This window comes from Schistocerca nitens, chromosome 4 (genome assembly GCF_023898315.1).
Source record: "Schistocerca nitens isolate TAMUIC-IGC-003100 chromosome 4, iqSchNite1.1, whole genome shotgun sequence".
NCBI lineage: Eukaryota > Metazoa > Arthropoda > Insecta > Orthoptera > Acrididae > Schistocerca > Schistocerca nitens.
This window is the reverse complement of record NC_064617.1, coordinates 924,905,607-924,920,320: the sequence shown is the minus strand read 5'-3', so window position 1 is coordinate 924,920,320 and position 14,714 is coordinate 924,905,607.

Here is a 14,714-nt window from a genome sequence, read left to right as displayed (position 1 = left end):
TCGCAAACCTAGCGCCACCACATGGCAGGTCACAAGACACGGACTAGACCTCGCCCGAGTTGTACGGACGACATAGCTTGCGACCAGACGTACGAAGCTTTCCTCTCATTTGCCGAGAGACAGATAGAATAGCCTTCAGCTTAGTCCATAGCTACTACCTAGCAAGGCGCCATTTGTATCAGTGCTTATAGCTTACTAATATTCAAGAGAGATGTATTCCAACAAGAGAATAAAGATAAGTATTAAAAGCATCTACGTACTTTTCCTCTTATTCATTAATAAGTCTCATGTTCCAGAACTTCAAGCCCGTCTGCGTTAGTTTAGCGTGCACCTAGCTACCTCATTGTGTCTATGCTGTATGAACTAGACACAACAGCACTGGCAAGTGCTGTGCCACCCACCACATTCCCCGGACTGAATCCCTTATGAAGTCAACTTGGTTTATAAATTGAGGGAAGCACTTCATACCATTCGCTTCAGAACTGATACAGAGATTTGCCGGGCAACAGACGGGCTCCACTCGAACTATCAACGTAACTGTCGGTGCTAAAGGTATCCAATGACTCCCACATCACTGCCAACGGGCTGTACACAACGCTAGTCACAATTACTTTGAAGGGCAGAAAAACTGTGAAACATGTATCCAGTTTGAAAACGCTGTAGCGCGACTGCTACGGTCGCAGGTTCGAATCCTGCCTCGGGCATGGATGTGTGTGATGTCCTTAGGTCAGTTAGGTTTAAGTAGTTCTAAGTTATAGGGGACTGATGACCACAGATGTTAAGTCCCATAGTGCTCAGAGCCATTTGAACCATTTTTGAAAAAGTTGTAAATAAATACTTGCTACTATTAAAGTTCCAACCCATCTGTATACTCATGTATATGAATATATACAGGGTGTAACGGGAATAAGTTAAGATATTTCTAGACCGAGGTGTCAAAGGTCTTCGGATAGCGATATACGCGTGTATAAAGATGGCGGTATAATTTATTCTCATGTGATTCATTTGAAAACATTTCCGGCGTGATTTTGACCACGACGGGAATTAACAGACTTTGAACGCGGTACACTAGTTGGAGCTAGGCAAATGGGACGTCTCATTTCGGAAATCATTATGAAATTCAGTATTCCCAGAACCGAGGCGTCAAGAGTGTACGAGAATACCAAATTTTAGGCATTAATTCCCTCTACGGACAAGGCAGTGGCCGACGCACTTCACTTAACGACCGAAAGCAGCGGCATTTGCGTAGAGTTGTCAGTGCTAACAGACAAGCAGCACTGCTTGATATAACCGCAGAAATCAATGTGGGACGTACGACGAACGTATCTGTTAGGACAGTGCGACGAAATTTGGCGTTAAGTGGGTATGACAACAGACGACCGACGCGAGTGCTTTTGCTAAGAGCGCAACATCGTCTCTCCTGTGCCTGTGACCACATCAGTTGGACCCTGGATGACTGGAAAACCGCGGTATGCTCAGATGAGTCCCGACTTCAGTTTGTAAGATCTGATGATGGCGCAGATCCCACGAAGCCATGGACCCAAGTTGTAAACAAATCTCTGTGCAAGCTGATAGTGGCTATATACTGGTGTGGACGTATTTACATGGAATCGACGTGTCCTCTGATCCAACTGAACCGATCATTGACTGGGAATGGTTATGTTTATCAACTTATAGGCCAATTATTATCAAACAACGGTGGAATTTATCACATTGACTGCCATGATGAAGTTTGGACCATGCGTTCTATGCCACATTGGAATCAAGAATATTACTTCTGAGGCCAAATTGATTTTTTTACATCAGATGTCTTCTTTTGAACATGTAAAATTAAGTTACTTGATAAAATGTCAGTTTATGACTGATCTGGACTGATAACAGGCGTGAGCCATATATGGCTCACGTGGCCCAACAGCAACATTTTAACACAATTATAAACTGTGGCCACATGCCACATGTGGCTCACACGATTTAAAACCACATAGGTACAAAAAATCGTTTTTCAAGAAGTGATTCAAACACTTAGTTTATTTGATTATATTAGCTACGTATAATATTATTTACAATTTTTTTTGCTTGGTCTGACAATATTCATGAATAAAGATCTTAGATGTTCTACTTCTTCAACACAGCATTGTCAATGTCACTAAAACACTCGTTGCACATAATACTGTCACATTTATTGCATTTAGTGCACACCGTCGTCACTTTCTTAGCAGCATCTTTTCTTTCTTCAGTTCTTCGCAGGCGTTTATAACAGCCCGAACATCATCTTTGACTGCTGTGCTTTGGTCCCTCTACTGTCAAAAGGGGGTGGCTGTTATCTTCGTAGAACCGTTGTAGTGTTGCTCGTGGTTGTAGATCTTTGGCATTCAATAGCAGTAGAGTCAAGCGCCACCTGAAAGGAATTATTTGTTTGCGAGATGGTTCAAATGGCTCTAAGCACTATGGGACGTAACATCTGAGGTCATTAGTCCCCTAGATTAACTAACCTAAGCACATCACACACATCCATGTCCGAGGCAGGATTCGAACCTGCGACCGTAGCAGCCGTGTGATTCCAGACTGAATCGCCTAGAACCGCTCGACCACAGCGGCCGGCTGTATGCGAGACTTTGATCCTTTGTTTGCCGATTTGTATAGCACTTGAGTATTTACAAACATGTTACAAAAAGGATTTCAAAAACGATCTTTCTGTACCATTTAACCGTACGGCGAAGTTAGGAATCACCATGGCTACCAATTGTAAAAATATTGAGTGTTACTAACACGAGAGTGTTCCGTGGAGCCACCACTTTTAAACCTATAGTTGAAACGCATTATCTATGAGCCCTGTGAGGCTCGCGAGCCTCTAAACACAACTCTGCATGTGAGCCAGCTATGGTTCACGCGGCCCACAGTACACTGTATACGTGAACCAAATACGACTCACATGGTGTCACAACCGGCGTAACTTTGAGCCACCATTGGCTCATGTGGCAGTCAATGTGTTGTATGGATGGAAATACGCAACAACACCGCCCCGGTTCGAAGAACATTTTGGACAATTCGAACAAATAATGTGGCCACTCAGATCTCCCGACATGAATCCCATCGAAAATTTATGGGACATAATCGAGAGATCATTGCGTGCAGAAAATCCTGCACCGGAAACACTTTCGCACTTATTGACGGCTAGACAGGCAGCGTGGTTCAATATCTCTGCAGGGGACTTCCGACGGCTTCTTGAGTCCAGGCTACGCTGGGCAAAAGGAGGTCCAACGCGATATTAGGAGATACCCCACGACCTTTACCAGCTCAGTGTATTTGGCATTTTCTTCAGTAAAATAAACAGCGGCTGTCCAGTATTTACATATTTCAGTATACTATAACGTAATTTGTTTTCATCATTGTAAACATGTAGAATCGTGTAGCAGAACAAGAAGAGTGTTATGTGACGAAGGTTTGCTACCAGATGACTGAAGGGCTCAATTTCTTTTGACATAGTGATACAGCTGCATTTGCAAAACCGTTAACTGTGTTTGTTATCAAAATTCGTACATACTGCTATGCCAGGGTGACATTCTTCACATGTACATTGATAAGCCAAACTATTTCTACGACGAGACTGAAGGCAGCCTGGTAGCTTCCAGGGCATGTAACGTGGTAAGGAAAGTATGTAAGCGGAGCAGAGAGGAATGGGGAATCATTCTATCGACGATATTGGTCGCAAATGGTAAATCCGTCATAAGTGACTTTGGGGCGAAGGGTGGATAGTCATGACCCGGTGCCCGACAGCGAGAATCTCTGAAACTGATTTGCTGGTCGGCGGCTGTTTGCATGCAGCTGTCGTGGGCATCGATGAAACGTGCTTGAAGGACGGTGAAACCGCGGTTAGGCGACAAGGTGTTGGACGTTCATGTCGCATCAATGAACGTGGACGTCGGAGGTTCGCAGGATCTGCAGTGATCTACGGCAGATCTGATGACAGTGTCCAGTGCTGGTGCAGGCGCAGGTATTTCGGAGCATACCGTTCGCTGGACGTTGTTGAACATGTAGCTCTGCAGAAGACGACTACTATGTGTTCCCATGTTGATGCAACGACAGCTTCAGTTACGATTGCAGTGGGTATGGGATCACTGAAATTAGAGAGTCGACCAATGTAAACGTGTCGCATGCTCGGATGAATCACATTTCTTGTTACATCAGGATGAAGGTATTGTCTGCATACGCCATCATCCAGTCAAAGTTCTGCTTGAAATATGCACGCTCTAACGGACGCATGCCAACGGGGGCACTGTTATGCTATGGGGGACATTTATCTGAGTTTTCATGGGACTTGTGGTTAGTACTCGAAGGCAACACTGGCAGCTGTGGACTACTTGAATACTACTGCATGTTTGATGTCTACTTCGACGCCGACGGCATCTTCCACCATTATAAGTGTTCTTGAAAGATCACGGCCGAATTCCGTCCTACCACAATCCGAGCTTATACTCCGTCTCTAATAACCTCACCGTCGAAGGTACATGGACTCCCTATTTTCCCCCCTTTCTGGCTAAATGGTTAATAGAAATATTTCGACAGAAACACCTTAGTAGTTGTGTGTGTTCGTGTAGGGGCAGCAGGGGAGGGAGCTTAGTTTAGCTTGGCTTAGGATGAGTGACACAGGTGCTCATAGCGTTGCACGAGTTTCACTTTCACCCATCCAAATTAAGCTATAGGTGCGATCTAACTGGCTCTATAAATTCAAGGGTCGAATGAAATCAAGGGCATAGCACCTCCAGCTTTTAACCCTAATTTTCTTTCTTGTTCCTTGACGTTAGCGTGCTGTTTTGAGTCTGTTTCTTCGTGCGTTGGATATCGCTGTTCAATGACCTTTTCTGTTTAATATTACTAATCTGTTTAATATTACTCTGTTTAATATTACCATATTTATGGTAGACAATGTGTATACAAATGCAGAGATATGTAAACAGGCAGAATATGTCGCTGCGGTCGGCAACTCCTACTCTATGTGATCAAAACTATCTGGACACCTGGCTGAAAATGACTTAAAAGTTCGTGGCTCCCTCCATCGGTAATGCTGGAATTAAATATGGTGTTGGCCCATCTTAGTCTTGTTGACAGCTTCCACTCTCGCAGGCATACGTTCAGTCAGGTGTTGGAAGGTTTCTCGGGGAATGACAGCCCATTCTTCACGGAGTGCTGCAGTGAGGAGAGGTGTCGATGTCGGTCGGTGAGGCCTGTCACGAAGTCTGCGTTCCAAAACATCCCACAGGTGTTCTATAGTATTCAGCTCAGGACTCTGTGCAGGCCAGTCCATTACAGGGATATCGTGTAACCTCTCCGCCACAGGCCGTGCATTATGAACAGGTACCCGACCGTGCTGAAAGATGCAATCACCATCCCCGAATTGCTCTTCAACAGTGGGAAGCAAGAAGGTGCTTAGAACATCAATGTGGCCTGTGCTGTGGTAGGGCCACGCAAAACAACAAGGGGTGCAAGCCTCCTCCGTGAAAAACACGACCACACCATAACACCACCGCCTCCGAATTTTACTGTTGGCACCACACACGCTGGCAGATGACGTTCACTGGACATTCGCCCTACCCACAGCCTGCGGTCGGATCGCCATATTGTGTACCGTGATTCGTCACTCCAGGCAATGTTTTTCCACTGTTCAATTGTCCACTTTTTACGCTCCTTACACCAAGCGAGGCGTCGTTTGGCATTTACCGGCGTGATGTGTGGCTTACGAGCAGCCGCTCGACCTTGAAATACAAGTTTTCTCACCTCCCGCCTAACTGTGATAGTAATTGCGGTGGATCCTGATGCAGTCTGGAATTCCTGTGTGATGGTCTGGACAGATGTCTGCCTATTACATATTACGACCCTCTTCAACAGTCGGTGGTCTCTGTCAGTCAAAAGAAGAGGTCGGCCTGTACGCTTTTGTGCCGCGCGTGTCCCTTCACGTTTCCACTTCACTATGACATCGGATATGTTTAGGATTGTGGAAACCTCGCGTACGACGTATGCCACCCAATCACCTGACCACGTTCGAAGTCTGTGAGTTCCGCAGAGCACCCCATCCTGCTCTCTCATGATGTCTAACGGCTACTGAGGTCACTGATATGGACTACCTGGCAGTAGGTGGCAACGTATGTTTTGGGGGTTATCCGAATACTTTTTTTCACACAGTGTATACAAGAGAAGTGTTTGGTGCAGTTGTTAGGTCGGTTACTGCATCTACAATGGCAGTTTATCAAGATTTCAGTGAGTTTGAACGTGGTGTTACAGTAGGCGCACGAGCGGAGGGCCATACCATCTCCGTGGTAGCGATGGAGTGGGGATTTTCCAGTAAGACCATTAACGTCACGAGTGTACGTGAATATCGGGAATCCGGTAAAACATCAAATCTCCGACATCGCTGCGGCCGGAAAAATATCCTGCAAGAACGGGACCAACGACGACTGAAGAGAATCGTTCAGCGTGACAAAAGTGCAACCGTTCCGCAAATTGCTGCAGATTTCAATGCTCGGCCGTCAACAAGTGTCAGCGTGGGAACCATTCAACGAAACATCATCGATATGTGCTTTCGCAGCCGAAGGCCCACTTACGTACCCATGATGACTGCACGACACAAAGCTTTACGCATCGCCTGGGCCCGTAAACACCGACATTGGACTGTTAATGGCTGGAAACATGTTGCCTGGCCGGACGAGTCTCGTTAAAATTGTATTGAGCGGATGGGCGTGCACGGTAATTGAGAAAACCTCATGAATTCATGGACCCTGCATGTCAACAGGTGTCTGTGCAAGCAGGTGAAGGCTCTGTAATGGTGTGGGGCGTGTGCAGTTGGAGTGATATGGGACCTCTGATACGTCTAGATACGACTCTTACGGGTGACACGTACGTAAGCATCCTGTCTGGTGAGCTGCATCCATTCATTTCCATTGTGCATTCCGACGGACGTGGGCAATTCCAGCGGGACAATGCGACTCCCCACACGTCCATAATTGCTACAGAGTGGTTTCTGAAACACTCTTCCTAGTTTCATCACTTCTGCTGGCCACCAAATTCCCCAGACATGAACATTATTGAGCGTATTTTGGATGCCTTGTAACGCGCTGTTTAGAAGAGATCTCAAGCCCTTCGTACTCTTACGGATTTATGGACCGGCCTGCAGTATTATTGGCGTCGACTCCTTCCAGCACTACTTCAGGCTTTAGTCGAGTCCATGCCACGCCGTGTTACGGCACTTCTCGGTGCTCGTGGGGGCCGTACACGGTATTAGGCAGGTGTGCCCGTTTCTTTGGCTCTTCAGTGCAGATTACCAGACGTCAATATCGTCATCCCCATCATCCCCTCTTCAGCCCCAACCCAGTGTCTCAATCATTATCCATAGACAACCGCTGGTTGATAAACAACTGCTTTAGATGTTTTCATGGATCTTAATCTGAAGCGATACACGGCTATGTTGTGCCTGAATGTTTTCTAATATAATCTACATCTACATCTACATGGATACTCTGCAAACCACATTTAAGTGCCTGGAAGAGGATTCATCGAACCACCTTCACAATTATCTATTATTCCAAACTCGTATAGTGTGTGGAAAGAACGAACACCTATTTTTCGGTAGGAACTTGTTTCTTTTCTTTTCTTTTGTCTTGCATTGTATCAAAGTATTCCCGTAGTACATCAATTTTTAATTCACATTCATCGATCTATATTGTGTCCTACCCACCGACATTTAATTTTCGTTGGAGTCACAATTACATCTTCCATTCCAGTGGTTCCCTAATCCTCTTTATAGGAATAAACTAAACTTAATAAATGAATGTCTTATTTTCAATCTTCCAACTACCTTCGGATACTTGCAACCTCTGATGAAGGTGCATAATCTTGTTGAAGTATCTCACGCCTCTCAGGAAAAATAATAATCATTAACGACCACACGTGATCTGCGTGGCTGATTCGTAAAGAATCTCATTACAGCAGTCCGAGAGAATACACTAAAAAACCCACCATAGCATTGATCTGTCGTCATTGGGTAGTATCCTTCGCGCTGAGCGAGATGGGAATGCCGGAATAGTTCTTTCGAAGAAGACGTGGTCAATTTCCTTTTCCTTGTGCTTCATCTCTTGCTACCTCGTTATCGATGGAACGTTAAGCTTCAACGGTTCTTTTTACTGTCGTCCTGTCTTCGTCGTTGATTTCGTGTGGCGTAGAGTTTAGGTGAGTGGGGTTCGAGTTGGTGGTTGTGCAGTGTGGACCTCAATTTAACAGTTATTTTAATTAATATCAACAGAATAGAAATATACTTTCACAGTAGCAAAATATTTCTGTAGCGCGTAAACTTTATTAATTAGGACTTCACACAATCAATACAAAATATCTCCCATTAAATTATAAGAATACAATCCAACCTTGGCCCCAACACAATAAAAAAATCCACCACGAAGGAAATATCCGAATGTGACGGGAATCTGTAGACGTGATGTACATGTACAGACAAACAAATGATTACAATTTCAGAAAAAGGACGATTTATTCAAGAGAAGCAGCTGCACGTATTATGCAAGTCAATAACGCGTTAGTCCACCTCTGGCCGTTATGCAAGCTGTTCTACGGCTTGAGACTGACTGACAGAGTTATTGGACGTCATGCTGGGGGATATCGTGACAAATTCTGTCAAACTGGCATGTTATACCTTTCAAAATCTCGAGCTGGTTAGAGGGTCCTGCCCATAATACTGCAAATGTTCTCGGCTGGGAACAGATCCGGCGACCTTGCTGGTCAAGGTAGGGTTTGGAATGCACGAAGACAAGAAACAGAAAATCTCGCCGTGTGCGAATGGGCATTATCTTGATGAAATGTAAGCCGACGATGGCTTGTCATCACGGGCAACAAAACGGAGCGTAGAATACCATCGACGTACCGCTATGCTGTAATGGTGCCGAGGATCACAACCAAAAGGACCCTGCTGTGAAATGAAGTGGCACTCCTGGTTGTCAGGCCGTATGGCCGGCAATAGTCAGGTCATGATCCCACCGCTGTCCGGGGCGTCTCCAGACACGTCTTCACTGGTCGCCGGAGCTCATTTCGAAACGGGTTTCATCGCTGCAGACAATTCTCCGCCAGTCAAATAGGTTCCAGGCCGAATATGCGCGCTATCACTGCAAACGGCCTTGTTGGCGTACGGGTGTCAATGGTAGTGGGCACAAGAGGCGTCTTGAGGTCAGTCCCCCTTTCTGTGAGCCGCCTATTAATGGTGCTCGCTGTTACTGAAGCACCACCTGCACGTCGGATCGATAACGACGATGAATCTGGGATTCTGAGTGCCTCCTGAACACTGCTCGGTTCTCACGTGCTATCCTCTCTCTAGGTCGACCGCCTTCCTTCTTGACGCCGTGTTCGACCATGATGCACCCATTCTGCTAACATCGTCGAATAATGTCATTGCTTTTGTTCAAACGTCGTACAATTAGCCGATTACTACAACAGGCTTCTTTTAGAAAAAACTACGCGTTCTCTCTCAAATGCAGACATCTGGGCATATTATTCACGCGCCTGCCTGCGAAGCATAGTTACTGTCCAACGGAGTATATGGAATGTTACCTGCAAAGATTTTATGTCCTGGTAGTAACATGCCCCCGGTGTACTACCTTTTGCAACTGCGCGGTGAAATTGCACTGCAGCGTCACACGTTGATCCATCGGCCTCCAAAGCATGCAGTTTTGTATTTTCCGTCGGTACCTGTATGAATAATAGTTTGTGACTGATTTGCATCATTCTTTCGTGGAGGGTCTTTTTTTGGCGTTAGGTTGGACACATAACTTGGCAGCAACATTAACAATTAAAATTCCTATATATGACGGTAGTATCTGTTCCCGAAAGAACACATACCGTGGATGACCATGCAGCTTTGCTAGAAATGAAATGATAATTAAATAGACACCCTAGCTGCAAACATGTCCCCAGTGAAGTATATCAACGCCAGTTTGCAGCTAGGGTGTCTAATTATCATTTCATTAAAATTCCTGGCCCTCGGGCATAATCAGTAATGATGTCTGAGACAGTGCAAAAACAATTCTTAGGCTTAAAAAAATGGTTCAAATGGTTCTGGGCACTATGGGACTTAACATCGGAGGTCATCAGTCCCCTAGAACTTAGAACTACTTAAACCTAACTAACCTAGGGACATCACACACATCCATGCCCGAGGCAGGATTCGAACCTGCGACCGTAGCAGTCGCGTGGTGTGGTGTCACCGTCAGACACCACACGCGGTTCCGGACTGAAGCGCCTAGAACCGCACGGCCACCCTGCCAGCTCTTAGGCTTCGCTGCGATAATAGCACACAACTTAGCATCGGTATACTACCATCATACTTGGTTAAATGTAAGCCCACGATGACTTGTCATGAAGGGCAACAAAACGGAGCGTAGAATACCATCGAGGTACCGCTTCGCTCTAATGGTGCCGAGGATCACAACCAAAGTTAACCATCACTCCTGGCTGTCGGACCGTATGGCGCATATACCTTAATAAATCCTTTAAAATAACACAAACAACTGATTATTCACAAAAAACAAGTAACAAGTTGAAATCTCAGCAAAATCGTGTAACGACAGAATGAAGCTCACGGCGTAATTTAAATAAACAGATTAGGATTAATACAATTAATCACGATCGCAGCGTGTAGTTAAGAAGTCGAACAGCTCTCGTTCACAATACACATACTCGCACTTCTGTGTACAATCAATAAACAACCACATCTTGTCACACGACAACCATTGACGACTGGGCAGAGTGCTGTCGCTACCAAATAAACCCAATGCACTGCTCGTATGCTGCGCAGTACACTGTATCAACCGTAAAACCACCAGCATGCAATAGTCAGCTGCAGCTGCACTCAGGTAGTGCTCCTCTTGATACGCAGAAGCCCCTTTCTCTGCCTCGACTGGTGCCACTGCCGGCCCGCTGGGCAAAGACACCAGCCGTTCTACCAGGTTGTTGCGTCCACACAACGACCACGCCACGTGCAGATCGTAGCGGCGTCTGGCTGACAGAATCGCAGTACATCTGATTCTTGAGGCCCGTGCTCACGTCTCTTCCCAGAACTCGTTCGTTCGTCTTCGTCAAGTGACTGATCGCAACACCTGTAGGCCCAGCCGCCGAAACAGACTGGCCGCAGGCGACGCGCCGCTGGTGTATTCACCGTTTCCACCATGGCGAGGGCGACGGCGACGGCCTCCACAAGACGCCACTGGTTCTACTTGCTGCAACTGACTTCCTCCTGCCGATGCCCTTTCGACCATCTCAGCCATGGTGGCGCTCGCAACAATCACGCGCTTGCACCGTCCGATTTCTGGCGGCTCCAGCACCACTCTTAGTTCAAAATATCTCTGTGAAGACGAAGAAGACATCTACGCCGTTCAGCACGGGACAAGCACATGAGACAAAGTTGCTGGTGATCGTCCGTTGGATGGAGACGTTAAGCTCTGTGACAACCTTGGTGCTATTCGACAAGAGTAGGTTCTGTGCTGGCACCAGGTTTCATCCTCTCCTTTTCACAGTGTCATACAAAAGAAACATAGCACCACACTGTACACACACGTCCATTACACTCTCCTGAACTCATCAGATAAAAAATGGTTCAAATGGCTCTGAGCACTATGGGACTCAACTGCTGAGGTCATTAGTCCCCTAGAACTTAGAACTAGTTAAACCTAACTAACCTAAGGACATCACACACATCCATGCCCGAGGCAGGATTCGAACCTGCGACCGTAGCGGTCTCGCGGTTCCAGACTGCAGCGCCAGAACCGCGCGGCCACTTCGGCCGGCACTCATCAGATACACGTACACCGTGTGTCCAAAGTCTTCAGAGACTGATTTTATTCCTGGGGTACAAGCAACATCAGCGAAGTAACTACTATACCAGCTTGAACTAACAACCGCAAAAACTGTTGTGCAGGAAGCGTTACGTAGTTGACTCGCGACCACAGTAGGTCACAAAACGCAATGGAGCAACGTCTCTTAATCAAGTGGCCAAGACATTATCCAGAATGTTTTGACGACGTGAAAAGGGAGTGCAAAATTTATCCCTCACTCCTTGACTCGCGAAGAAAAACAACGATGCGTCGACGCCTGCCGCTACTTGACTGAAATGCGAAACGCGGAGAATTTTTTTCTGCAAAAGCTCATCGCGGTTGACGAGACTTGGTGTTGCCAACACGAACGTCCTACAAAACAACGAAGTGCAGAAATTTATGTGACGATATGATCGACATGCAAACCGATGCGACGGGCGAGTTGAACAACATCCCAGAAGAGGTCTCTTCTGACAGTTTAACATGGTTGTATGAACGATCTATGCCTTGTACTCAAGTAGGGGGAAACTATGCGGAACACCTGAAGCATTAAAGAACCATCTTAACTTTTCCCTCTTTATTTATTGATACAGTCTCTAAACGTTAAGGTCTGACGGGGTACAATTCACTCTCACCGCGAGGAAATGTTCTATTACGCGCGCAGAAAGAAACCCCTTCCCGTTTAGGCGGCCGAACCTACCCGTCGGGTTCTCCCCACCAATAATGGCCTACAACTCTTACTTTTTTTCTTTCCACCGAAGATTGCAGCATCCTTCTTTGTTCATTGATGCCTCTCGATGGACAGGCTGACCCCTACAAGTCAGCAGAAAACGAGATCCATCAGGGAATGCTAGCCAGCTCCAACCAACAGCAGGGCGACTGCAATACTATAGGACATAACAGAGGCGCTCCTAGCGATGTAACGCCATTGACATTAGCACGCACTATCCTCGTGCTTCGTATGCCCGTACGCAGCAGGATTCACTGAACTTTTGTCATAGATATGAGTTCGGACGCACCTTATTTTATTTATTCGTCTGTAGCAGGTCGGTTGGTCATCACACACCGTCGTCATCAACGTTTGCCTTAGATATACAAAAAGCTCGTGCTTACTGAAGGTGTCAGTAACGAACAGCGTACTGATAAAAAAAAAAAAAAAAAACAAAGAGTGAGAAACGAGCTCCAGGGAATGTATGCCACCCCGGAAGACTACGCTTGTGACACACACAGATGTTCTCATACACAACCTTTGTCAGCATTGTTATGTATACTCTTAGGTGCTAATCTTCTTGTAATAGGAAACCGAGAACAATCAGGCTTTATTTAAAGTGGAAAAAAGCTAGCAAGAAACGTAAATACCCAGTAAACTATCGAATACCTTCAATGCTAGGTGGTTATGAAGACAAAATATTCTCGTACTACATAGTTACCTTGTTTTTATATAATACCCAGGCGACACGCGACAACGACGTCAAGCAGTGTAAATTCATTTCTCAGTGTCAGATACAAAGGCAAATGTACAAGGTATTCATTTTAATTGAAGACATTGAAATATTTCGAAAACTACGCATAAGATCCCACTCCTTGCATGTGTTGCAGGGGGGGAACTTTGAAATCTTCAGTGAGAAGTCCCGTTTATAAATGCAGATCACGATTCTACTGCAAAATGTACAGACGTTTTATCTGAAGCATTTTCTTCCTTTCGGCACAGATGGCACTGTAATCGGAGGAGTAGAAATGGGTACACAATCGTAATTTACAACATCCCACTCAATGGCCCTTGAATGTCCAGTTCACGTGGGACCCCACCTCCAAGCTACGAGGGTAGTACAGGCCAGTACCTCACAACTTTTAACTGGGAACCTCATTCGAAACGTTTTATTCCTCCGATACATCGAACAGGGAACTGCTCGACGCGTCACTGTGGTCGTGTAGCGAATTATGACGTATCATAGCGTGCAGTACACTGCGACCGGAGCTCGCGTGTCGTGCAGACGTAGAGCAGACAGCGGCTCTAAACATTAAAATACTTAAGCAATGTTTATTGCCTGCACACCTGCCTATCACTTGGAGAAGAGCTGTGCAAGTGGACGATGAATGTTGCAACCGCAGAAGAAAAAATTGAAATGATCCTGATTTACGAAGAATGTAGGATAAATGTTGAGGCTGCTGTTGCCTTGTACGCCGATTGTTTTCCAGAGAAAGCTCTCGTTTACAAGATTGTCAACGCCTTTATAGCTCACGGCAGCGTTCAGACCGGCAAAAGAAAATTAAGCAAACCTGTTGCAGGAGAAGCTAATGAAAAATCTGTACCACAACCCACAGATAAGCGCCCGGCAATTGTACCTCGATGTCCGTAGGTAGCATTGTCGCCGTACTGCATCGTCAAAATCATCATTCAACCACTTGTCACAGCGTGAAGAACTTCATGGCACCGATTTCCATAACCGGATAGTGTTTTGTGAACGGGCTTGTCAACAGATGCAAACGACCCCCCCGTTCTTTGCCGAGGTACTATTTTCGATGAGTCGACATTCACAAATGATGGTAGCGTTGTTAAGCGGCATAACATGCATTACTGGGGTGTAGACAATCCCCACTGATTACGGAAAATTGACCATCGAGGCCCTTTGTCAGTTAACGTGTGGTGTGGTATAATGGGGAACAGACTTGTTGGTCTGTATTTTATCGACGGACTCTAATAGAGAACGTTTTTGGAACAGGAACCACCGGTACTACTGTAGGGTCTTGCCCTGCACGTTCGACAACGTATGTGGTTTCAGCATGACGGTTCCCCAGCGCAATACGCAATTGAAGCAAGGAGGGTATTAGACCGCGTTTATACTGGTCGGT